This window comes from Ambystoma mexicanum, chromosome 11, assembly GCF_040938575.1.
Source record: "Ambystoma mexicanum isolate Mex_15411 chromosome 11, UKY_AmexF1_1, whole genome shotgun sequence".
Classification (NCBI taxonomy): domain Eukaryota; kingdom Metazoa; phylum Chordata; class Amphibia; order Caudata; family Ambystomatidae; genus Ambystoma; species Ambystoma mexicanum.
This window is the reverse complement of record NC_090934.1, coordinates 414,108,159-414,135,072: the sequence shown is the minus strand read 5'-3', so window position 1 is coordinate 414,135,072 and position 26,914 is coordinate 414,108,159. Positions and strand designations below refer to the sequence as shown.

General features: G+C 47.8%; 1 protein-coding gene across 1 annotated transcript in view; it reads right to left on the bottom strand.

Moving 5' to 3' along the window:
• AMBRA1 (autophagy and beclin 1 regulator 1) overlaps positions 1 to 26,914 on the bottom strand; it is a 1,783,669-nt gene that overhangs the window by 1,163,372 nt on the left and 593,383 nt on the right. The gene's annotated exons all lie outside the window — the stretch shown is intronic.

Sequence of the window (26,914 nt, the reverse complement as noted above, 5' to 3'; positions counted from 1 at the left end):
GAGGATGCCTGGCGAGCTCTCCACCCAACTACGAGGAGTTACACCTACTACTCTTCGGTACATGATTCCGAGTCCAGGATCGACTATTGGTTTGTCTCCCCCTCTTTAATTGCTGGTGTAGAGACATGTGAAATACTAGCCCGCACTCTATCTGATCATTCCCCAATAACACTTGAAGTCACTTTTCACAATTGCCCTAGACCCCCTAGAAGATGGAGGATGCCTGGGGGGTTGCTCCGGGACCCCGGGACGGTGGAGGGGCTCCACACTGAGATTGCTGAGTTCCTTGAAATCAACATAGACTCAGTCGATAAATACTCCACGGTATGGGAATACTTTAAGGTCTGGGTCAGGGGTGCGCTACTGTCTAAATCTGTTGGTCTTCTTAAGGGAGTCAGGGCGGAAATGTCCCTGACTGAAGGCAAGCTGAAATTACTGGAGGACACTTATTCTCGCACCCATGACAGGAACATATTGGCGGACATACAGTCACATCTTCAGGAATTCAGCAAACTGGCCTCTAGAGAGGTGCAGTACATGGCATCCCCGATCCGTGCACGCAGATATGGCGAGGGCAATAAAGCGAGCAGGTCCCTTGCCAACTTGCTCAAACAGGACAGACACCCAAATCGTATTACCAGCATACAGACACCTGGGGGTACGGCGGTTATAGTGAATGAGGACGAAATAAATTCGGAGTTTACGGGGTTCTATGAACGATTGTATAGTAATAGAGACACTAAATCGCCCACCGAGATAGGGACATACCTTTCGGCACTGAAAATGCCAAAACTCCACGATGAGACCCGCCTCGCACTGGACCAGCCTCTTACTACAGATGAGATTGCTGCGGCGATTAAAGATTTAACGTCCAATAAAGCTCCAGGATTAGATGGCCTTGGTGCTGAATTCTACAAAGAATTTAGTTCGGAGCTTGTTCCATTGTTGTTGCGGGTCTGGGAGGAATCCCTTCAGTGTAATATACTACCTCCATCCATGAGAGAGGCGTTAATAACTGTTCTCCCTAAACCACGCCGCCCTCCCCAGGATATGTCGTCCTACAGGCCACTGTCTCTTATTAATACAGATGCTAAAATATTCGCCAAAGTACTGGCCAACAGGCTATTGCCGGCGGTCCCAACACTGGTCCACCCTGACCAGAATGGGTTTGTCCCTGCTAGATCCACGGCACTTAACCTACGCAGGCTCTTTGGAATACTGGCCCAGGTTGACCCTGTCAGGAACGCTGTGGCCGTATCATTAGATGCCGAGAAGGCCTTCGACTCTGTCTCTTGGGCCTACTTGCTGGCAGTGTTGGAGTCATTTGGGATTGGCCCGAACTTTATCAGGTATGTGCAATTGCTTTACACGAAACCTGGAGCCCGGGTGCTAACAAATCAAACAATCTCGGATATGTTTCTGTTGGGACGAGGCACTAGGCAGGGCTGCCCATTTTCGCCTATAAGATTTGCCCTGACAATAGAACCAATGGCAATTGCGATAAGACTTCGACACTTCAATAGGGGCATCAACTTGAGGGGAGCCACACAACTAATATCCCTATACGCGGATGATACACTCTTATATATTCGTGAACCGGAGGATAACCTACCCCCCATAATGGCAGAGATTCAAGAATTCACTACATACTCTGGGTACACCATAAACAAGAATAAGTCAGAGGTTTTTCCACTTACACCGGCAACAGACTGCCCCGTTTCTCTGGGCGGGATGAGATGGTCCAGCGAGTCCATCAGATATTTGGGTATACTCGTCTCACGTGGGAAAAATAGATTATACGCTGACAATCACGATGCCACGTTACAGGCCTTGAAGACCAAACTGTTATTGTGGGACCGCCTTCCGTTGTCACTGCATGGCAGAGTAGCAGTCCTTAAAATGGTAGTCCTTCCCAAGCTACTTTACCTATTTGTAAACATTCCAATTTGGCCGGGAAGGCTCTTTTTCACTAAACTTAGGTCCATGGCCACGGCCTTCCTTTGGCACGGACAGACTCCAAGAATAAGCTGGGAAGGGATAACTAAACCATACTCTTCGGGTGGGCTGGCGGCCCCTGACTTTGAACTTTATTATCATGTATCCCAGGCCCAGTTCTCTAAATATTGGTATTCCAGGGATGGAGCCCCCCCACATGTTGATGTAGAAGAACTTACCACTACACCCACGAACATACAGTCTGTCATTTTTGATGATCACTACAGGGACACATGTGATTTCAACCCTGTCAGTAGAACGGTCGCTTCCTGGCAGGCAATATTTAAGAAGCTGAGGCTTTCGTGCTTGTATAATCGGGAGGTCTCCCTCTGGAGATACCCTGGTATCCCCCCAACACATGATGCCTGCTTGCGATCGGCCTGGGACCCTGATGACGAGATGTGCCTGGGGGATATGTTTATCGATGCAAGGTTCGCGACCCTCCAGCAGACAACCGGGGCTCTGGGCAGGGGCCCACTTAGGGTTCTGCAATACTACCGTATGAGATCTGCCTTCCAGAAACACTGGGCGTCTTTCCCTGATGAACCCCCTACACACCCTTGCGTTCAGATGATCACTGCCGGAGACCGCTTGAGTGTTTCCAGTCTATATGCCATGGTACAAGCACACTCTCCCACGCCTGGTTTTAGCAGAGATAAATGGGAAAAAGATCTCCAGATTCCTATTGATGATAAGACTTGGGATAGATACTGTTCATTAACTAAAAAGGTTTCCCTTAATGCTGGGCTACGTGTGATCCAATTTAAAATTCTCAATAGACTGCACTACACCCCGGCCAAGATAGCCAAGTTTGTCTCCAACGCTCCGAGTCAATGCCCAAAGTGCAAAGCAGACTACGCTGGCTCGTTTCACATGTACTGGAGCTGCCCGGTGGTGGCTGGGTTCTGGAAGGAGGTGGCAGATATACTGGATGAGATCACACAAATCCCCCCGACGCTGTCCCCACAGAAATACCTATTCGGTGACATCGGAAAATGTTCTGAAAAGACCAGAAGACTGTTTAATGTCACATGTGCAGTGGCCAAAAAATGCATTCTGCTACATTGGAAAAATCCGTCGCCACCCACTGTGCAGCAGTTCCTCCGAGAGCTGGTCTATGTGAATGAGGCCGAGGAGCAGTTTGTTCTCACACGCCCCTCGGCCTGCAGACCTAAGGATATTTGGGGTCCCCTTAGAATGTTTCTTTGTGATATGATCTCCGACGGTGACAGCGATACTTAGACCCAATGCTCCGTGAAAATGTATATTATATGTACTATGTTCCTCTGCTTTACCGTACCATGATGATTGTGATCTGTATGATGAAACTCTAACTGTGTTTTGTGTTTCTCTCGACCACCAATAAAAAGAGTTTTAAAAAACTTACTTCCTCATTTGGTATCTAGACCAATCACTCATATTACATGATATATGATTTACAGTTAGAGCGAATCAATCATTTTTTCAGTGAGTTCACATGAACAATTTCACAAACCTAGATAGACAATTGCATACATTGAATATAGAACAGTTTCTTGTATGATTCGCTCAATCAAGCCAATATGACATGCATTACTCACTGTAATAGCATTTCTGATGATTGTATCTGCTTATATTCACATGCTGTTCATATGGTCCGACATCCAGTGGAAATTGCATCTCGTCTTTCCAGACCGAAAGGGGACGTCGGCATAGGCGTGTCTGTAACACTATCCCTATCGTGACGTGTAGTGTACCCAAAATCCCTCTCGCGCCTAGGTCAGTCCAATTGTATTTTGTCTGTCATGAGGGAGCCCAAGGCTACTGTGAGTGAGTACACGAAGAGAGAAAGTAGTAAGACATCTATGTTCCTTCCACCCCGAGCGGGGAGGTAGGGAGGGTGCACGTGAATCTAAGCAGATACAATCATCAGAAATGCTATTACAGTGAGTAATGCATGTCTTCTGATGCTTGTTAATCTGGTTAGAATCACATGCAGTGCATAGACTAGCGAGCAGTACCAGGAGTTGGAGGTGGGTAGTGAGAAGGAACAGTAGAAAACAGATGTCTTAGTACTGCTTGTCCCACCTGAGAATCAGACCTAGAATGAGAGTCTAGGCAATAGTGTTTTGTAACGATGTGTACAGAACTTCAGGTTGCCACTTTGCAAATGGACTCTAGGGTAACATTTGCAATGAATGCTATGGAAGCCCCAGTGCCCCGAGTAGAGTGTGCTCTAGGCTTGAAGGGCAGTTCTTTCTTAGCAAGAGTATAGCATAGTGTGATGCATTTGACAATCCACCTTGAGGTAGCTGATTTAGAGACAGGATCCCCTTCTCTACCAGCTGCCACTGAAACGAACAATTGGTTTGTTTTCCTCAGTGGTTTTGTTCTTCCCAGGTAAAAAATGACTGCCCTGCGCACATCTAGTGTGTGTAGGCTTCTTTTGGCCATGCTAGTGGGATTCTGGAAAAAGGTAGGTAGTTCAATTGATTGGTTCACATGGAACTTGGGAGATGAATTTAGGTGCAAATCAGGGGTGAGTGCGCAGAACTACCTTATCCCTGTGGACTGTAACAAAAGGGTCTAGAAAAGAAAGGGCCTGTAGACTGATAACCCTTCTAATAAGTGATCTTCCATAAAAGCTTTAATCATTGGTATTTTCTACCACAGCACTTTCTGTTGTGACATGGTGTAGGCTGAGAGAGCAGCAAGATGAACTTTTAGGGAATTGAAGAACAATCCTGTATCCAACAAATGGGTTAGGTACAGCACAATGTGTGTGGGTGAGCAATCTATGCGATTGACGCCCTTGGTATTGCACCAGATGACAAACTGTTTCCATTTTCTGGAATAGCAATAGCGGGCCTTAGATTTTCTAGCTTCCCTGAGAATGTCCTCAGGAGCCAGGCTGCTAAATTCAGAGTTTGTGGGCATGGGTGTAGGGTCTCCCCCCTGTCCTGAGACAACATGTTGTAAGGGCAGGATCGTTTTACTGGTGGGGAGACGGACATTGCCATTAGATGAGCGAACCAGGGTTGGCGGGCCCACATGGGGGCTAGGAAAGGCATAAACAAATTTCCCTGACCATGTTATCCAGAGACCGTTCCCCTTGGAGCGATTATGGGGGTACCTGGAGGCGTTGTCTTGGCATTGGGCATTCTCTTGAGTTGCGAACAGGTCGATCTCTGGGAAGCCACATTCTGCGAAGATGTTGGACACGATGTGTTCGTGCAGATGCCATTTGTATTCTATGGGCAGTGAGAAATATCTGCTGAGCACATTTGCCAGAAGATTGAGTTCCCCTGGAACGTGTTGGGACAACAGAAACATCTTGTGTTTGAGAGCCCACATACAAATGTTTCGGGACAGCTTGGATAGCCCTGGAGAGTGTGTGCCCCTTTGTTTGTTCAGGTAATATATGGCTGTGGTGCTGTCAGAACCAGAACCGTCTTCGCTTGTAGTTGCGTTTGAAAGGCTTTCAATGCCTTGACCACTAATAGCTCTAGCAGATTTATATGGTTGGATGCTACTTGTGGGGACCACAATCCATGCGCTGTCTGCTGAAGCAGGTGAGTCCCCCCACCCTGTGAGAGATGAGTCTGTCATGAGAGTGGCTTCCACTGTGGGGGTGGTGAAGGTTTTCCCCTTCAAGAGGTTTTCCCTCGACCAACACTGCAGAGATAACGAGGGCTGGCGAGACTACCAGATCTTCCCATTGTCCGCTGGCCTGACACCACTGGCTGTTGAGCCACTCTCAGCCGCGCGTGGGGAACCAAGTAAATGCATTATGCCATCATACCTAGCAAGCGCATGGCTTTGAGTACCGTCACCTCCCGACTGGCTACATATTGAGGGATCTGAAAAACCATGTTCTGAACCCTCTCGTTGGAGGGGAAGACGAGGCCCTCCTTCGTCCGAATTAGAGCTCCCAAAAATTGTTTTACTTGACTGGAGACTAGACTGGATTTTTTCTTGTTGATTGAGAATCCCAGACTGAACAGAAGGTCTACAGTCATCCGAGTGTTCAAAAAGCATGTGTCATAAGAGTCTCCTGTTATGAGCCAGTCGTCGAGGTAAGGGTAAACGGACAGTCTGCGCAGGTGTGCTGCAGCTACTGCCAGGACCTTTGTAAACACTATTGGCGCCGAGGCGATGCGGAGCACTTTGAATTGGTAATGCCTGTCCTCCATCATGAACCTTAGATATTTCATGTGCGCTGGCAACATTGAAATATGAAAGTATGCATCTTTCATGTCTAATATTGCCATGTGGTCCCCGTTTCAACAGTGGGATCACCTCCCGTAGCGTTACCATACAAAACATTTGAGGTTTTATAAATTTGTTCGCTGGGTGCAGGTCTAGAACAGGGCGCATGGTGAAGTCCTTTTTGGGTACAAGGAAGTACACTGAATAAATAACCTTGTTTACCTGAAGAATAGGGACAGCTTCTATGGCGTCTTTTCCCAGCAGCGCTTCCACCTCTTGATTCAGGATCTGCAGTCGGTCCGGTGAGAGGTGCTGTGAGCGTGGCGGTCTAAACTGTGGTGGTCGGGCGAATTCCACGCAGTACCCGTGGGCGACCGTCTTTATAACCCACTGGTCTGAAGTTATCCCCTCCCATGCCGCAAGGAAAAATGTTAAACGCCACCGACTGGGGTGACATGGGAGGGGACCTTGATCTGTTGGTCATTTCTGACCAGAGGCTGCGGCTCCTCTGGGATTGGAGCCTCAACCTCTGCCTTTGCCGCGTCGCTGACCCCCTAGGTGGGTAGTAGGTGGGGATTCCTGATGTTTGTCCAGAGTTATAGTTTCCCGTGCTGTAGTTGTTCCGGCTTGCACGTAACTGCCCTTGAAAGGACCAACGAGAACCACCTGCCCTTTGGGGGGGGAAGGTTTCTGAGTTATTTGTTGCAAGGATTTTAGAGTCTCATGCTCTTTCTTGGCTGTCTCCAGGGCATCGTCGACCGCTTCCCCGAAGTGATTGGTCTCTTCTATGGGTTTGTTGATAAGAGCGGCCTGTGTTTCAGGCTTGAACCCGAGTTGCAAAGCCAAGAAGGACAGAACCTAAATGGAGTCCTTTCCATAGCAAAATGTATAAACAGAGGGCCTCGGCCACGTGGATGCCTCAGCCGCCGGATCGTAGGCGCCGAAATCCACCGCTGTAGAAACTCCTACAGTCTTCATCGAAGTTCTTAATCGCTGTTGAAGTGACTATGGGGGAATAACCGACAAAGTCGGCATAAAGATAAACAAAGGGGGTAATTACGAGATGGGCGGTAGCACCATGGCTGCCTCCCATACCGTGTCCGAGTCCGGTCTTGTTCAATGGGGACTTACCGGTCCCTCCAGGGTCAGAATGCATCGGTAAGTCCCCATTGAACAAACCATTCCCCCATTCCCATTTGAGCCCCCATAGGTGTCAATGGGAATGGGGAGGGCGCTAATAACGGGCTCGTGACTAGCAAGCCCGTTACTAGCGTCCTGATCCCTTAGCGGGACCCGTAAGGGACGTGTGGTCAGACCACACGTTCCTTACGGTTCCTGCTAAGGGACCTCGGAATTGGGCGGTAAGGGATTACCAGCACCAGTCTCCTTATCGGTGCCCGGTATCCCTTACCGCACAACTTGGAATGAGGCCCAATGTCTCTTATGTAAGAGCTCCGCTATAGGGCGGCCAGTTATCTGCACAGAAAAAAAAACAATCTGAGGGACCTCGGCGCGTGAGGGATTTTGGGTACACTAGACGTCACGATAGGGATAGTGTTACAGACACGCCTATGCCGGCCGACGTCCCCTTCTGGTCCCCGAAAGACGAGATGCAATACTCCGGGTAACCACTGGATGTCGGACCATATGCACAGCATGAGATTCTAAGCAGATTAACAAGCATCAGAAACTGTGATATTTTCAATCTTTGATGCTTCTCTACGCGTTTCGGGGTGTAAGGTTCCCCTTCTTCAGGAGTTGTCTATCCAATTCCTTTTTCTTAGCACATCTGTGTAAAAATCTTTCATGGAAATTCAATCCAAGTGGTTCCGTTATCCAATCATGGGACTTGGAGCATAAAATCTCCCTGTATGGTGCGGTAGGAGACCCAATGTTCTACAGTGTGGTAAATCTCACCTAATTGGCTGGTCTGTGCAGGAGTCGCTTTGTTCTCCAGTTGCCCCCAGAGTATTCTTCTGTGTTTGATATTACTCCTCAAGTTTGTTGCCTTCTCAAGTTGTCAAACTGATTCCTGTTCAAGGATCCTGGTAGCATAAAGATCTCTGGGGCATACCCTCCCCAGTGTCTTAGTGCTGTGTAGAATCACGGGTACTGTGGAGCCTCACTGTTGCCACCGTGAAAAGATCGACAGGTCCCACAGGATCGGCCCGAAGAGAAACGCTCCGGATCGCCCTCCCAGGGAAATCGTAGTAAAATTCCACAATTACAAGATCAAGGAGGCAGTCCTGAGTGAAGGGAGAAAAGTCAGCAGGATCCAATTTCAGGATTCAATGGTTCAGATTTTCCATGTTATCTCCCAGAATACGCTCCTAAAAAGAAAGAGGATGAAACAGACGCCGGGAAATGAGATAAGTGGACTTACCCTTCTGGTTTGCAATTCAAATTGATGAATAATGTATGCAGCTGAAGAGGGAGCAAAATTGTTTAATTTACAGATCCCGGACCAGAAAAGTCTGGGGCAATACCTCAAAGAGAAAAAAGCCCTGATCTGGGGTCATGGCATAGTCTGGCAAGGAAAGAAAAGGGCCAACCAATGACCAGAGTCACCGACCCCTGTGCTGACAGCACTACGCAAAAGCCAGCCTACCGCGTCTGAGGGATGACTTTTGGAGGGAGTCGTGTTGATGGCAGGGATGCCACTTCTGTGCGATGCCACCAGTTAAACTGTTCTATTTTGCTAGCAAGGGGCAGGTGGATTGGGGACAGAGGAAGGTTCAAGTTACTTTCCATTAACTATTGTTGTCTGGCAAGGATTCACATGCTCATGAATATTCCCTTTTGTCAGAATGGGAATCGTCGGTAAAAGAAAAAAAAGTTTCACTTTCACTTTAAAACTGTATTTCTCCTTTAAACCAATCGCTGTCCTCTGGGTCATACTGCCCCATCCAATGACAGTCCTCTCCCTAACCCCTGCCTCTGGCAGCCATCTTCAGATTTGATAAGCACGTAAAGTAGCAGTATGACCAAGAAGAGCTGCAGATGGGCCGGAGGAAGTGTTTGTATGTGAATCCATGCTAGAGAACAATAGTTACAGTTAAGGTACTTAACCCTTCTCCAGCATGGGGTCTGACATGGATTCACATGCTCATGAACAACGAATACACAGCAGTACCACATTACGTAATCAGCGCAGGTGTCAAGGCTCAACAGAAGGAATTAACACTTACCCCTGGAACAGACTCACCTCAAGCTAACAGGTTGTGTAGCACTGCCGGGCTGACTGTGCATTCCTCCCTGGAATCCCTGTTCATGCAGTAGAACTTTGGGATGGTATGCGTGGACCTCCGCGTTGCAGCCCATCAGATGTCGAGCAGGGGCACACCAGAAAGGAATGCTGTCATCGCAGCGATCGCTCTGATGGAATGGGCCTTCGGACGGCTCGGCAGAGGCCGGTTCGCCAGCCGATGACAGTACATGATGCAGCCAGAGAGTCACCTTGAAATGGAAGTCTTGGACAAGGCCCGCGCATGGTTCACAGGATCAAAGTTCACAAACAATTGAGAAGTCTTCCGAAAACTCTGTGTGTTAAGTAGAACTTTTAGGCACAAGCAACGTCCAGTGAATGCAAGGCCCTCTGTTGGCGACAAATAGTCGCCATCAGGGGTTCGTTGATATGGAATTCTGACAGAACCTTAGGTATGAAGGAGGGGTGTGTACGCAGTATCACCCGAGTCTAGTGAAAAGTCAGATATGGTTGCATGCAGGATACGGCCTGGATCTCACCCACACTTCTGGTAGAAGTGATGGCCACAAGAAAAGCCGTTTCAATGAGAGAAACTGGAGAGGGCTTGATGCATAGGTTCGAAAGATGCCCCCATGAGCCTAGTCAGGACCGTGTTGAATTCCCATGCCGGGGCAGGAGCATTCACCGGCGGGATAAATCGGAAAAGCCCCTTGAGGAACTCCTTGATGAGTCTGTGGGACCACAGCGAGGATCTACCCGGGGATATGAGATGGCCTTCAGGCGTACCTTGATGGAGGCGCAAGCCAGTCAAGCTTTTGCCAACGACAAGAAGTGTGGAAGAATCTTTGGAGCTGTGACCCTCAGAAGGGTAATCTTCTGTGACTGACACCACGTAGAAAAATGTGTCCACTTATGGCCGAAACACTTTTGAGTCGTCCACGCCCTGGCTTTGGCGAGGCCTTAACCTGCAGTCTGCTGGCAACTCAAACTCTAAGGCTGCAGGCGCAATGCCCTCAGGCTCAGCAATCCTTGGCCGTGATGAAGAATTGTATCTCTCTCTCTTGTGAGCAGATCCCGAAGTACCGGCAACTTGACTGGAGATAACGCTGACAGGCTGAGCAGGTCCGGAGAGCAAATCTGCCTTGGCTAAGCTGTGGCGATGAGAATCATCCTGTATCGATACTGTCCGAGTGTGTTGATGACACGTAACAGGAGAGGAAACGGGGGGCTGGGGGTAAGCGTACAGAAACGGACCGTCCCACGGGAAGGGGAACACTTCACCCAAGCTCCTCGGGTGGCGTAATCAGCTGGAAAACTTTTGCCATTTGGAATTTGCCACTGTGGCAAAAAGATCGATCAGAGGTTTGCCCCATTTGACCAACAGGCGGTCCCCCCATGATCCTGACGAAGTTCCCACTCGTGGCAGCATCGCAGCTCCCTGCTGATGGAGTCTGCAATGGTGTTCTTGACACCTGCCAGCTGGAGATGGACATGGAAAATTCCCCTGTCCCATGGTCCAGTGCCACAAGTCTTGATCTTCCTTGCGGAGCGCTGGGGATCGAGTGCCCCCTTGCTTGCAGATTCAGAACATGGTGGTGGTGTTTGTGAAGATCTGCGCCACCTTGCCCTTCAGAGATGGTAGGAAACCTGAGAGGGTCCAGAACTCTGCTCACAACTCCAGGATGTTGATGTGCAGAACCTTCTCCTCTGGAAGCCACAAACATCTGGCATGTAGACCTCTGGTGTAAGCCCCCCAACTTTCCAGCGAAGCGTCTGTGATGACCGTCTCCTGGTAGGCATTGTTTGAAATCCCGTCGTCAGGGCGATGTGGGAACGCACCCCCCACCCACTCCATCGTCTGCCGGAACTCCTCGTTCAGAGGGATCTTGTCCGCACAACTTCCGGACACTTGTTTCCAACAGGCATCCAAGAACTCCTGTAGGGGTCCTAACTTTAACTTGCAGAGACGGAAGAGGTAGATGCAGGACAACATCATGCCCAGCTGTGACTTGATAGCCTGATGACAGTTGTTACACCTTCCCTTGATTGGCTGCTATGCTCTCTTCCGAGGGCGACGCCAGGTAAGCCACCGTGTTGAGTCTGTCACTGAGGAACAACAAGTTCTGGGATGGCGTTAAGCAGGACTTTGGATAGTTTACAGAGAACCCCAGCTCTCCTTCGTGTGCTCGTTGGCCAGATCCTGAGAGCGGGCACGTATCAGCAAATCGTCCAGGTATGGGTATACATATATGTCCTGCAGACGCAGATGGGCCGACACCGGGGCCAGGCATTTTGTAAACACTTTTGGGGCCGAGTGTTGGCCGTACACCATGAACAGTAGGAACTTTCGTTATTTCCTGGTGATGGGGACATGGAAATGCGCGTCCTCTAGGTCCAACAACGTCAAGAAATCCCATTCCTCTAGTTGGACAAGCACGTGCTGCATCGTTAGCATCCTGATTTTTTGGGACTTCAGGTACTTGTTCAGACAGTGCAGGTCCAGGATGGGTCACCAACCCCTGCTTTCTTTCTTAACAGAAAGTTTCTGGAATAGATTCCGGAACCCTGGAGTCACTGGGGAACGAGTTCCATCACCCCTTTTCCGTAACATGGCTTGCACTTCTTCCAGGAGCTAAGGGATATGAAGCTCTGGACAGGGAACCAGTGGAATACGCGGGCACCTGAGTTTGAACTCTGAAGCGTATCCCTGGGCAAGAGTATCTAGAAACCACCTTTGGTGTAGATCTTCCTCCACTCACTGACAAATCTCATCAGCTGGAGTCTCACCGGGGTGCACAAGTAGGGGCCCAGGTCTTGGACGGTTCAGGCTTGCTTGGGATCCGACACCCTCTGGGCGACAGCGATGCTGACCTCTGCCACCATAGTCCTGTGAGCGACCTCTGTAGGCTTCCTGCATGGAGGATCGGGGAGGTTGTCTTTATGATGTGGAGAATGCCTTGGATGGCCTGCTCAATTTACCCTTGGAGGAGCGAAAAGACGAGCAATGCTGCTGAAGAGTGCCCAGGGAACGTGCCGTCTCCGTATTTGTCTTTATGGCTTGAAGGGGTTCCTCGACTGCCTCCTGAACAGATTTTCTCTGTCGAAGGGCATGTCCAGCACCTTTGCATGAATGTCCTGACGAAAGTTTGTGGCCTTCACCATCCCTGCGGACAAAGGCTGACTCAGTTTCCCATTTGTCGGAAACCTGTGTAAGATGTCCACTGCCACCAAAATGGCATGGTCGGACGCCACCTCTCCTTCCTAAAAGAGGACGAGAGCTTCAATTTTCTTGTTGTCGGGGAGGAATTCCAGGATCGGGCCCAGCTTGCAACAAAGCTCCCAGTCGTATCGGGCCAAGATAGCCAGAGCATTAGCTGCCTGGGTCGTGGATGCCGCAGTGTAAAGAACTCTCCTGCCCATGGTGTCCGTCTTCCCTCGTTTTCTGGGGGAACTTAAGTTGAAGCCGGGTTAGCCGAACGTTCATTGCGGCAGCCGACACTACAGAGTCCGGCGACAGTTGACACCTCAAGGACTTGGGTGCAGAGCCTGGCACTGTATATTTCTTCTCTAACCTGCATCACTTGGTTGGAGCCATGCATGGGTTCTTCATGAGGGCTAGGCCTTCCTCCCAAATATCGTCCAGAAAGGGCACCGCCATGATAGTCTCTCTCTTGGACTCTCGTTGCTGATACAAGAAGAACAGGTTACTTACCCCTGGTAAAGTTCTTTCGACTGGATGCATCTCCCACGTATTCCTCATGTTTGCTATTCAATATCCAGCTTCAGCTGCTTCGTATAAATGATTTCAGCAGAGGGCGCTGTGTGTCGATGCAGTCCTCTCTATGTACCTTGAGGACCTCTGTCTCGAGGGTGATGTCATCGTAGGTATGTACAGCATGCGCAGTGCCCATTGCCTTCAGTTCTGTTTTTTCTTTCAGTAGAAACTACCCGCATAAGCACAAGTCTGCCCGTACTAAGCTTTGAAGCAGTGAAAGCTGTAATAGCATGGGAAATTCTACTGTGGGGTAGGCTGGGAGGGCGATGAGGAATACGTAGGAGGAACATCCAACCGAAAGAACGCTTCCAGGGGTAAGTAACTTGTTCTTCGAATGGATTGTGTTCTCCCACGTATTCCTCATATTTGGTATTCTCCCAAAGCAGCATTTCTTTTGGTGGACGAAGTAAGAATTTAACCATCAATGGTTTCCATGAACTGGATGGAGGACAGCTTTTCCAAAGCTTCCATCCTGATCAAAGGAAGACTCACGGCAGACATGCTTCGCAAACGTGTGTATAGCAGACCACGCAGCCGCCTCACGAATGTTTTTGATCGGGACACCCGTTTGCAGAGCCATAGAGGTAGCCATGTCCCTCATGGAATGGGCTCTTAAGCCTTCTGGAGGATCTTTTCCCGCAAGCCTGTAGCATTCTAAAATTGCCAGAATGATCGATCTGGATAAGGTCTGCTTAGTCACTGCCTGACCCAGTTTGTGACCTGTATAGCCTATAAAAATCTGATCACCTATACGAAGTTTGGATAATCTACAGATGTAGAAGCTTAGAGCTCTACGTCGATCCAATCTGTAATCTGTCCTCCACTTTGCCAGAAAAGAAGTGGGCAATACAATGTTCTGTCCTACATCAAAATCTGAAATGATTTTAGGTACAAAATGAAGGCTTAACCCTCAGAACAACCTTATCCTTGTGGGAAATAGTAAAGGGTGGCTTAGATGATAGTGCCTGCAATTCACTCACTCTACGATCTGAAGTTAGCGGCACCAATAGAATATTTTTAAATGTTAGCAACCTTAAAGGACATGAATGTACAGGTTCAAAGGGTGCTCACAAGCAATCTTAATACCAGATTAAGGTCCCAAGCTGGAACCTGGAAAGGAGATTTGGGTGGTGGGGGGGTGAACACATTGGCGAGTCCCTTTAGACATTGTGTTACCAGTGGGATATTAAGAAATTAAGATTCCGCCGACGAGAGCTTAAAGATGGATAGCTCTGCCAAATAGCCTTTAATTGTTCAACCCGGGAGCCCCAGATTGGCTAGGCATAGTACAAAAGTTAACATCTGGAGTTTTGCATAGTAAAGTGTTCACATTTTTGTCCTTGCACAAGCTGCAAAATTTGTTCCAATGGCAACGGTACAAGGACTTTGTTGCTGGCCCTCTGGCCGAAAGCAAAATCTACTTTGTCATCCGGGAGGTCCCAAATCCTTGCAGCTCAGCCTCTCAGAAGCCATGCGTGAAGGCTGAGTATCTTGACCTCTGGATGGAGAAGCAGATGACCCTCTCACGAGAGAAGGTCCTCTCATTTTGGCAGACGTATTGGAGGGCAGATAGACATGTCCAGAGGTTCGGGTACAACGTCCTCCTGGCCCAATCCGGGCAATTAAGATCATGAGTTTCCTGAACTTTCTCAACCTCCTGATCACATGAGGAATGACGGGGACTGGAGGAAACTCGTACAGGAGAGGAGACTCCCAGTCCACCACAAATGCGTCTCCCAGAGCTCCTTTTGGAGGAAATTCCCTGGAGCAGTACAGTTCACACTTCCGGTTGACACTGTTTACAAACAGATCCACTTTAGGGGTTCCCCAAAGGGTGAAAATCTCTTGAAGGACTTCCTGAGCTAGTTCACACTTGTGGGAGACTGCTCTGCCTGCTCAGAGCGTCGGCCTCCGTGCTCTCCTCTCCGGCTATTTGAACTGCTGATAGGGAGATTCCTTTTTGAATTGCCAAGTACCAGAGCTGCATTGCCTCTCTGCACAGTGGTAGTGACCCCACACCTCCCCCTCTTGTTGAGATAGTACATGGCCACTGTGGTGTTTGTCATTATACCCCCTTCACTCAAGGTGAGGCCATGGATGTATTCCCTTATTATCCAGGCCGCCACACCGTCCTTCGACGCTTTCCGACACAGGCAGAAATGCGCCCGTTAATCCAAATTTTGATCTGCTAAATCAGCATTTGCCCAAAGTTCTCAGTTCATGCTGAGAAATCCATTACTTCTTTCCAGCCTCCATTAGGCTCCACGAGGCCGTCGCTACTCAAAGATGGCCGACTAAAATTTCCTGATTGCGGCCACTGCCCCCATCAGGCTGAGATAGCCGTGATTGGAGGACTGGTACTACTTCAACCAATCCCGTCGCCGGCAGGCGAACGCCGGCCCACCTACTAAGGCCACCCAACAAGGCAGCTTCCTGTCTTAAGCCTGTCCAGAGTCGACAGGGGCCAGGGCCAGGAACTCTGCCTATCCGCACTGCGAGGAACTGGCTCTGCAAACTTCCTGATTCCTGAACTCTTACTGCTTGGTAAGCACCCTAGTGCAACATCACCAATGACTAACTCGCGCAGTGGTTACTTCTATGTTTGAAACTTTGCGCATGTCTGCAACCTATTCCTGCCCAAAATTACCTTTATTTACAGTTGTGTACGGTAGCAATATTTTCTTTTCATAGCTTTGGTGCCGCTTCCTTAGCGTGCACCTTTACTGTATCACGCTTTCTTAGTCATGATTCCCATTGTGCATACCTCTCAGGTTAGGCCTGTCTACTATATTGCATATTTTTCCTTTAATCTGCGTGCATTGATTTAAGTTCATAGTGCTAACTGTCGGTACCACCGGCCGCTCAGCCCTGCTTCTATCTGATTGCTGATCGAATGCTTTATGCCCCCCTTACCCATTTCCACATACAAGTAGCTGGTTAAGCATCACGCCCCACCCCCTCTCCTGACGCCCCCGAAGTACAAAGCTAACTCCTACACAGGAGTGCCCCACCCCTGCAAGCGTGCGCAATGACAGCTTTGAGCACTTATTGAGTGAATTGCCTCCTTCACTTCTTATAGCACCCTCCTACCTCATTGATGTACCTTGCATAGTGTAATTGAACTACTGCCTCTGCCTTACTGCATTGCTATGATCGCACAATCATGTCATCTTGCTAATTTGCTTACATGAGACCCCATGCTACTACAATCTGTTAACACTATATACCAGACTGCAACCTAACGCTCTATGACTCCTCTTCAGTAATATGGTTTATAACACGATTAATGGGAGGCCATATACCTTCACATCCGCTTCTGTACTAATTTATGTATAGTCCTAGTCATTGCCACATATATGTTCTTATAGCCCAGACATCCCTGTCTGCCTATCTCAGCTACTGTACAACTAGTGATCCGAGTTGCCCTTATCTGAATGTGCCCAATTGTGTTCTGGGTCGCTTGTACCTCATTGCACCAACAGTAATTTTTAGTTAATATTACCTGGCTGTGCCTAACTGTTTTCTGGTCGCCTGTATTTGATTGCACCAACAGTAATTTTTAGTCACTATTATTTGGCTATGCCTATCTGTTTCTTGGCGTTGGTACCTGCTTGTACCAACAGTAATTTTAGTTGCTATGACCTGAATGTGCCTAATTTGCTGAGCTACATACTAGCAATTTTAGTTGCGTCCATCTGACTAACTGTTTTCGGGGTCACCAGTACTTCATCCACCAACAGTAATTCTAGTTGCTATTATCTGGCTGTCCCCAACTGCTTTTCGGTCATTTGTACCTATTTGTACCAACAGTAATCAGAGTTGCTTTACCTGAATGTGCCTAATTTGCTCAGCAGCATACTTGACTGCACCTCAGCTAGCCAAACTACTCTGTAGGCAATTATACTGACAACTGTACTGCTAATTAACTGACTGTTCTAATAGCGTCTTAGTTGCTTCCATATAAAGTTGTGCTACGTCAATTGCTTAGCATGCTTTTGGGCATCTTAGTGCATCCCTTTCAAATGTTATCCCTATTCCTAACCATTATAGCGTGGGCACTTATCTACATGGCCCAACCACAACTCTCTAGCTCGCTCTCATCCATCTCCTCTGTAATGATGATGGATCCAATTCATAGTACCATCGCAAATCAACCACCTCAACAAATATCGCAACCATATAGCCACACTATGTGACAGCCCCTGTTATGTGATAATCTGTCTAATGACATTACCATGTCTACCAAACAAGAAATGAGTGGGCACCACTATGTAAATCACGTTATGTAGGAATGGTCAATATCTTTAAGAACCCTTATGTTGATTTAATCAACCAAATGTCAACAGTTCAAAAAATATTTTTTCAGGAGCTGACAGTCACGAGTCTGGAGACATCCTGACTCAAAAACTGTACACAAAAAAGACTAGGTTTAAATACCAAGCTAGACTGTCGCTCTCTGTTTGTTCCGGCATGGGATGTTGAAATATAGGGAATGGTAAATAGCTTATTCTATACAAAGAACTGATTGATTTATTATAAAACCTCGGTTGAACACACATTACCATGTCTAACAACCAGTACTTTAATGGGTTCTACGTTATTTTGCCGCAGCATTTTTCATTGCAGGTTTTTTCATCGCCGTTTTTTTTTCTCAAACAACTCATCGTTTTTTGGGGTTTTTTGGGGGGGGGGTTAACCCCCAAAGCGCCCCCTTTTTTTATTCCCTTACACCCACAAATTTAATTTTTTAACACCCCCAAAAAAAACGATTTTTTTTAAAAATAAAAACGGCGATGAAAAAACCCGCAGTGAAATGCGCGTATACCCTTTAATGACCCTGCCTTATGGTTGGAAAACTTCGCCAAAAAACCCACACCTAACCAACCGTGTGCACTACACCTCAGAAACAAGAGACTAGGATTGAGATTTTCTTATATTAGTGGTCATACTAAGTATCATCGCACCATGTCCAAACTTCCTTCTCCTAGCCTCAGCCACATTGTGCCCTCTACATGAACTCCTAAGATTAATTTTAACATCCTAGCATCCTCATGTAAAGATACATAGATTAAGGGCGCCCTCATCAAGGCCAGATCCCTCTCGGCGCATGCATTAGATATTGCCGACCTTATCAAGACTCAAGAGCTCGACTTCATCGCGATATCAGAGACTTGGCTACATGCACCCTCTGGACCCTCACTTTCCTTGGCCATACCCTCAGATAACTCCATCACTAGACCTCACAAGCCAGACGGCGTGTGGGGGGGGGGGGAGAGTTACATTCTTTCACAAAAACTCTCATGGTTTGAGAGCTATACCTAATCTAAACATCAAGTCAGCTGAGTCACTCTCGGTTAAGCTACCACTATCTCCCAACCAAACCGCCACCTTACACCTTATCTACAGACCACCTGGCCCTGCGACATTTTGTGGATGAGCTTACATCCTTATTATTAGACAAATCTAAAACTAAATCGCAAACCATACTCCTAGAGGACCTCAACTTAGGCACAAGATCCGAATGACCCCACTGCGATAGACCTAGCTAATAATACCTTAACTGATTTATGATTCTCCCATCACATCCAAGATCCTACCCAGATCAAAGGGAGGACACTTGATTGGTTGGCTGATGCTAACTGTAACATTAGTCTACAATCCAACTCAACATGCGCATGGTCGGACCACCATATTATTACTTTCAACATAGAAGCTGTCCACCGCCCCCCCAACAACAATCGCGCCTGCCCTGCCCACTAGAAACAAAAGGGACATAAGAGACAAATTGCTCCCTCTTATCCTTCCAACCCTTAATAAAGTGACAGATTCTTGCTCTGATCCATTGATCGTTCTTAGCGGATACTTACAATCACTCCATGCTCACAGCTTTAAACTCAATCGCCCCTATTAAACTTAGGAAACCAAAACAACATGCGCATCTCGACTCGTGGTTTAAACCACAGATAAGAGTGCTCCGCAAAGCAAAAAGCTCTGCTGAAACCCGGTGGAAAAGCCATCCTTCTGATGCCCATAAGGACGGTCTCATCTTAGCCTCCCTCAACTACAAAGAAGCCATCTTCCAGGCTAAAAAAGATGTATAATAATGGCATTACGCAAGCAGACTCAAACATTAAAGAATTATTCAAGCTTCTAAAGGAACTTGAATCACCTGCTACACCTCCTGATACCTGTAACAAAGATAGCAAATAGTGTGCAAACATACAGACAGGACTACTGGACAAAATTGCGTCCCTTCAAACAAAAATCAAAGAAACAAAATTGTCTACAGACGGATAAGCCTCGTACCTCTCCCCTGAGTGCCTCCCTCTTGGCCACCCCTAAAATCAAACCTTTTACCTTCTCCCCACTCACTATTGCTGAAGTGGAAGGTATCATCAACAAAATGAAACCTTCTAACTGTCAAGGTGATTCATGCCCTGCTCCTATTATCAAGGAAGCTTCTCATGAGCTAGCCCCATTTATCACGGCCTTCATAAATTCATCCTTCAAAACTGGTATTGTCCCGGACAATCTAAAGAAAGCTTGGGTCATCCCCCTGCTCAAAAAAACGTCCCTAGACCCTAGTATATCAACTAACTACAGACCCATCACCACTGTCCCATTCATGCTCAAAATATTAGATCGAGCAGCCTACCTTCAGATCCAGGACAACAATTCGAAGTCAACCATCTCCTTACTCTGTGACAATCTAGCTTCGGCCCCAGGCATGGGACTGAAACAGCTTTGATCAACCTCAAAACACAAATTGAGGTCCTGAAAGACAATGGGAAACTAGCTTTGCTATTACTACTTGATCTTTCTGCTGCTTTTGACTTGGTTAATCACCAAATCCTGTGCCAGCACCCAATATCTGCCACCCACTTCTCCTACTCGGCCACTGCTTGGATCAGTTCTTTTTTAAGCTAAAGATCCATGCGGGTATTCTCCCCCTCAGCTTCCGTGGACTCTGCTCCTATTTACTGTGGCGTCCCTCAAGGCTCTCGTGTGTCTCCTACACTTTATAGTGTGTTTACTAAACCACTCTTTGATGTTCTTGACTATCTGGTTTCTCATACACTAATTATGCTGATGAAACCCAGATACTCATCCCCATCACCGGTGATTATACAGTGGACACCAAATCCATGAACGACGTCTACATGGTAATTCAGGCCTGGATGGCCCAACATGAACTTTGCCTCAATGATGACAAGACAGAACTACTCATTCTGGGTTCCAATCAAAATCTCAATAAACTAGACCACTCCTTCAAGTCTCTCATCATTGACGGCAACGTCATCAAGGTGTCCAAGGATGCAAAAACACTAGGAATTTATCTCGACTCCACACTATCTCTGACCAGCCAAACTAATGCAGTTAGGTCAGCTTAGGCCTACACATGCAAATTTATTACGGCCTGTAGACCATTTCTGACCACCCCCAATTGTATCATATCGGCCAGAACTCTCATGTCCAAGATAGACTAGTGTAGTGCCCTCTATCTTGGGACTAGCCTGACTAACCTTAAACTGCAAATTACCCAGAACAATGCCATTAGAGCGGCATTGAATATTGCAAGAAACCACCATATCTCCGACCACAGAACTGATCTTCATTGGCTTCCTGTCAAGCACAGGATTTCTCTGAAAACTCTTGCTTTGACGCACAAGTGCCTGGCTAACACGGACCCTTCCTACCGTCTCACACTCCACACCTCTACTCGACCCTTGAGAACGGCCCAAACCGACAGCCTATCCATTCCCAGATTCAAATTACAGAAAGCAGGGGGGTGTGAGCTTCACTGTCCTGGCCACTAAGCTCTGGAACTCTCTCCCTAACGCTATCAGGACTGAGCCTTCTTTCCAATCTTTCAAGAACAAAACCAAATCATGGCTCTTTGCAGAAAACAATTGATATCCCTGCTGCCCTTGTTGTCCCTAGCACTGAGCTTGTGACCATATTGTCCTATTGTATATATTGCCTTATACTTAAATTATGCTTTCATACTGTTAACTGGTTCATATCTGTATGTGTCTAAACAGGTTGAGCCTAGCTCCTTCGCTATTGTATGTAATTGTTCTCTAAAAGATTATGCGCCCTGATGCCTTTGGGCCTGGTGCGCTTTACAAATAAATAAAATACAAATACAAAATACAAATTATCAGGACATTCTTTCCCCGTGCAGAGGGCAGAATGGCCTTCAGTGCAAGTCCGATTGCCCTCAGCTCCAAAAGATTTGTGTAGTTTGGAGTCCGATGGAGACCAACTACCGCCGATAGATGCTAATAGATGGTTGGCGTGGGCTCCCCAGCCCGTGAAAGAGGCGCCCGTCACTACTGTTATCTGTGGCCATGGTTGCCAAGAAGGTTCTTCGTTCAAAATATTGTCCTTGCAGGTCCACCACAGGTGATCCTGTGCGACGTTGCTTCGAACCTTAAGTAGGTCTGACATGTTGCCTAAGAATTGAGACCATTGGGTCCTGAGCGCCCATTGAAGGGATCTCATCCTCAGGAAAGCCTCTGGCACCAGGAAAAAGCAGGATGCCATGAGGCAGAGAAACCTCAAAAAGTCGAAGGCCGGGAGACGATGGGCACTCTGAGACCATCTGCAGAATGTCTTGAGCTCTCACCTCGGGTGTCAAGTCCCTCCCCACCCCCTGCCAAGGATGCATCCAGTGCAGCTGCGATGAACTGGAGCTTTTGGGATGGTGTCATATGGAACTACTTGTAATTGAGGGAGAAGCCCAGTCTGTGAAGAGAGTGGCAGGTGACGTTGTGATGATCCAGTGCTTGTTTGTGAGAATGCGCCCTGGTCAGCCAATTGTCTAGGTAGGGGTAGATGTGAATCCCCCCACCCCCTCTCCGGATACTCGCTGCCACCACCACCATCAGCTTGATGAAAACCCTCGGGGTGGAGGTCAGCCCGAAAGGCAGAACTCGAAACTGATCATGAGAACTGCCCAACAGCGAACCTCAGGTACTTGCTGTGCTTCAGATGGATTGGCACATGAAACTAAGCATCCTGAAGATCCATGAACACCATCGAATCTTGGAGTTGGAGGGCCTCAAGGGTCTGAGAAAAAGCAACCATCTTGAATTTGTCCTTCCTGAGGAACTTGTTCAAATATGTCAAGTCCAAGATGGGTCTCATTCCTCCGTCCTTCTTGGGTATTAGGAAATATGGAGAGTACCATCCTTTGTTCCTCTCCGCAACTGGCACTGGTTCTATAGCGTCTTTCTCTAGAAGGGTCAATATTTCCTGCACAAGGAGCGGATTTGGAACCCTCAAAGAGTGGCTCCCTGGTGGATGGTTCGGAGGTCTCTGAATAAACCTTAGGCTACGGTTTTAATGAGCAAGCATCCGTAGTAATGTCTCGCCATTCTTTCAGATGTTGAGAAAGCCAGCCTTCCACCGGTGTTTCGTGACTCAAGACCTCAGAGGTTTTGAAGCAGATGAAGACGTGGCTGTTGGTAAGGATGCCCCTGCCTGAGCGGGCTTTGCACCTCTCCCTCGTCCACCACGCGGGAATCTTCTTTGGCCTCTTTGACCAGCAATTCCTCTCGCTCTTCCAACTGAGGAGTAGTAGCAAAAAGATCTACCCCTCAAAGGAGGTCCACTGGGGGGAAAGGGCTGAGGCTACCTTATAGCGGCACCTAAGTATTTGGCTGCCGCCTTCGAGGTCTGCAACATCTCAAGGCTTTCGTCCACCTTGTTGCCAAAAAGGTGAGACCGGTCAAAGGGCATATTAAGGAGTCTAGACGGCACATCTGGCGCAAATCCCACCTTCCTCAACGACGCAAATCTGCATATTACAGTGCTTGTTGCCATGGCTCTGCTGATGCCGTCAGCAGAATCCAGACCCGACTGAAGAGACTCACACATGGCTTTTTTGCCATCTCCAACAATAGCCAAGAATCCTTCTCTTTCCTCCCCCTCGGGAATATGCTCAGCTGCCAGGGAAATACAGTCCCATAGAGTGAATGGGAACTTTGCTAAGGCACATGTGGAATTGGCAGATTTAAAAGCCATGCTCCTTGCAGAAAATACTTTCCTTGCCATGCATCTACTCTGTCATCCCTATCTAGAGGGATGGTTGGGTAAGCTGCCTGTTTTGAAGTTGCCATAGCTGAGTGCATAACAAGCCTATCTGAAGTGGGGTGTTTTGACAAGTAGTTGGGGTCACTACTACATGGGCGTTATTTTCAAGTCAGGTTTTTGTTTACTGCCAGATTAGACACTGGCGTTTCCCAATTTGTTGCCACCCTTTTTTGGAGAGCTATGTGGAATGGTAAAATGTCTGCAAATGGATCACCCTTATCAACGATGTCTGTAAGATCATCCTCCTAGAAGGGGGGGGGTTGGGTAGTTCTACTCCATCCCAAGTAATCTACAACCTTAGACATTAACTATATGCTGCATCTGCATGCTCAACAGCCTCAGGTTTACCAAATTCTAGCTCTGGTGAAGTGCCCACTCCACTGGCTGTTTGCAAGTCGTCAGATCTTTCACTCTTGATGCCTCTGAAATAAAACTCAAGCACATTTGGTGTGCCGTATTGTAGCCCAAATGGCACATTGTTAGCGGACGGCTCATTTTCCTCGTAAATTGTGAGTTGAAATAATCTTCCTTGGTAAAGGAATGACATGCATTACTTACCATAATAGCATTTCTGATGATTGTATCTGCTTAGATTCACATGCTGTGCATATAGTCCGACATCTACTGGTAATCGCGGAGCATTGCATCTTGATTTCAAGGATCGAAAGGGGACGTCGACATGGGCGTGACTATAACTATAAGAGGTCTATGTTCCTTCTACTTCATGAGAGGAGGAAGGGTGGGCGCATAAGCAGATACAATCACCAGAAATGCTATTACGGAAAGTACATGTCTTCTGAGGATTGTTAATCTGCTTAGAATCACATGCTGTGCATAAACTAGCGAGCAGTACCCAGAGATGGTGGTGGGATGTGAGAAGGAACAGAAGCAAAGAGATTTCTTAGCACTGCTTGCCCCACCTTAGAATCAGACCTAGAGTGTGCATCTTTGCAGTAGTGTTGTGTAAAGGTGTGTGCAGTACTCCAGGCTGCTGCTTTACAAATGGACTCAAGAGGAACATTTGCAATGAATGCTATGGAAGCCCCTGTGCCCCGAGTAGAGTGTGCTATAGGCTTAAAGATCACTCTTGGCAAGTGTGCAGCACAGTGTGATGCAGTTTACGATCCACTTTGAAATCGCCGATTTAGAGACAGGATCCCCTTCTCTACCAGCTGCCACTGAAACTTAAAACTGGTTTGTCTTCCTTAGTGGTCTTGTTCTTTTCAGGTAATAGATTACCGCTCTCCTTACATCAAGTGGGTACAGGTTTCTTTCCACCATATTAGTGGGATTCTAGAAAAAGGTGGGTAGATCTATTGAATGGTTCACATGGAACCATGAAATAAAGGTTGGTGCAAAACGAGGGTGAGTGGGAAGGACACCTTATCTTTGTGAATCATGATAAATGGGTCTCGAACGGAGGGGGCTTGCAGTTCACCCACTCTCCTTATTGATGTCATTGCCACCAAGAAGACAGTGCTCTAAGTATTTGTATTTGTATATATTAGGTTTATATAGCGCTTTACGCCAAAGTGAGTGCTTTAAGGCAAGCCTTATGCATAGGTTCAAAGGGAGGCCCCTTTAGTCTAGTAAGTACCACGTTGAGGTCCCATCCGGGAGCAAGGTTAGCAATAGGGGGATGAAGTCTTTTAACCCCTTCAATAAATGCTTTCATTACTGGAATCTTGCACCACGAAACCTTCTTCTGGGACATGGTGTATGCTGAAAGTGCAGCCAAGTGGACTTTTAAGGAATTGACGACCAGGCCAGAATCTAGCAGGTGAGTCAAATACAGGACAATATGTGTTGGTGTACATTTAATTGGATTGATGCTTTTGCCATTGCACCAGATGACAGAGTTTCCATTTGCTGGAGTAGCAGTGTCTGGGGTTAGGTTTCCGTGCTTCCCCAAGTATGTCCATACATCTTTGTGAGAGATGGAGATGCCGGAATTCTATGAAAGTTTTAAGGGCATGGCAGTTTCCTGGGAGGGAAGACAGACAGTGCCATGAGATGGGAGAACCAAGGTTGGCAGGGCCACCAGAATCATTGTGACTGGTTCCTGGTGCATCTTCTGCACTATCTTGTTGAGCAGGGGACTCTGGGAGGAGGAGGGGGGGCGTAGAATAATTTCCCTGACCATGTTATTGTTAGGAAAGATTCCCATGTATGTGTAATTTTCCCTCCAGTTGTGTACCCCCCCCAAATTTTTGCTGATATTAAACACCACTGTCTGACTTTAGCAGAGGAGCCCAGCCTTCTGCTGCACTCCTCTGGGCTTTTCGTTCACTTTTTATGGGAAACTGACATGCCCTTAAAACAGTCAGTACTGGGAGACTTGGTTTCCCTTAGTCCTTTTCCAATGTTGCAACTTTATTCCAGTACAGTGCACTTGGGTGTATTAGTCATTTCCAAAGGCCCTAGATACTCTCGAAGGATTTTTTTTTTTTTAGGAAAAGTGAATATGTGCCTTGGACAGGGCTGGTGGCAGCTTATCATTTTGTGTATTTTTAACCATTTCCTGTCAGGTAAACCGCGATTACTGCATTTGGCACAAACAGGTTGCCTGGCTCCAAAATGGCTCTGCCACGAGGTTCTTTGTCCTGTCCTTTGGCCATCTTGCCCCTTCACTTTCCCCAGATCGAGCTGACCCGGGTCAGTCCTTATTTGGGCATGCATTTTCCCGCGAAGCGACAAGCTTTCGTCGGCTTCTGCATGCCTTTTGCGTGCGCCTCCAGGATGTGGGCTGGAACATCTGGATCCAATACACATCCGGGGTGCCAAAGAGTCTGGAGTGCTGTCAATACCTGGGACGACCGTGGTCTGATTGGTCCACGAAAGGTATGGCTGTATTTGAGAGGATCTCCCATTGGGTCCTCTTTGTTTTGGCGCAAAGGAAATTCTGGATAAGTGAAGGCCCCAAACACCCATACCATGTTGATCTCTGGAGTTCTCACTGAACGAAGAATAGGCTCCAAGTATCCTGAAACTAAGAAGCCGAGGAACCGCTGGTGACCCGCTGGAAGGTTTGGTACCCCGAGTCCGCTGCCGTCCCATGAGACCTCTCTGCATCTGGTCATCCTAGAAGGTCCGCAAAGACGCTTCGACCCATTGGAATAGTGGGACCAACTATTCTCGGCACCTTCATCAAACCCTGCAAGTAAGCTCTCTCGGAAGTGTTCCTGGGTCAACCAGTAGACTGACCAGCTTACGCAGACTCTTTGCCTGGATACCTCCGTCGTTTCGAGGAGGCCCTCGAAACTTGGTACGTCGCTAGCTCTGTCACGGCACTCTCACACCGAATTTTGTACACTTGGCATTCTCAGGTCTGTAGTAAAGTGTGTGCGCCCGAACCGGAGTATATACAGTTACCATGTCACCCCAGCTGTGGTGACGTAGTTTGCAGGTGTGCTGCATTTGTGCCCCTCTTCCCCCTGAACCCTGCTGCAGTGAAACTGATCCATCCACCAGGAGCGGAGAAATCGCCACTGTCCCGTTTTGGAATCATTGCTGCATCTTTGTCGCTGAAAGCTGCAGAGACGCCAAATTGCCGCACTTGAACCTGCAACCTAAGTGGACTCGACTGCTGAAGTTTGGTCTGGAGTGCGCCAGGGGTCGGTGAGTAATCGCAACCCTAACTGAGGGGCCCCTAG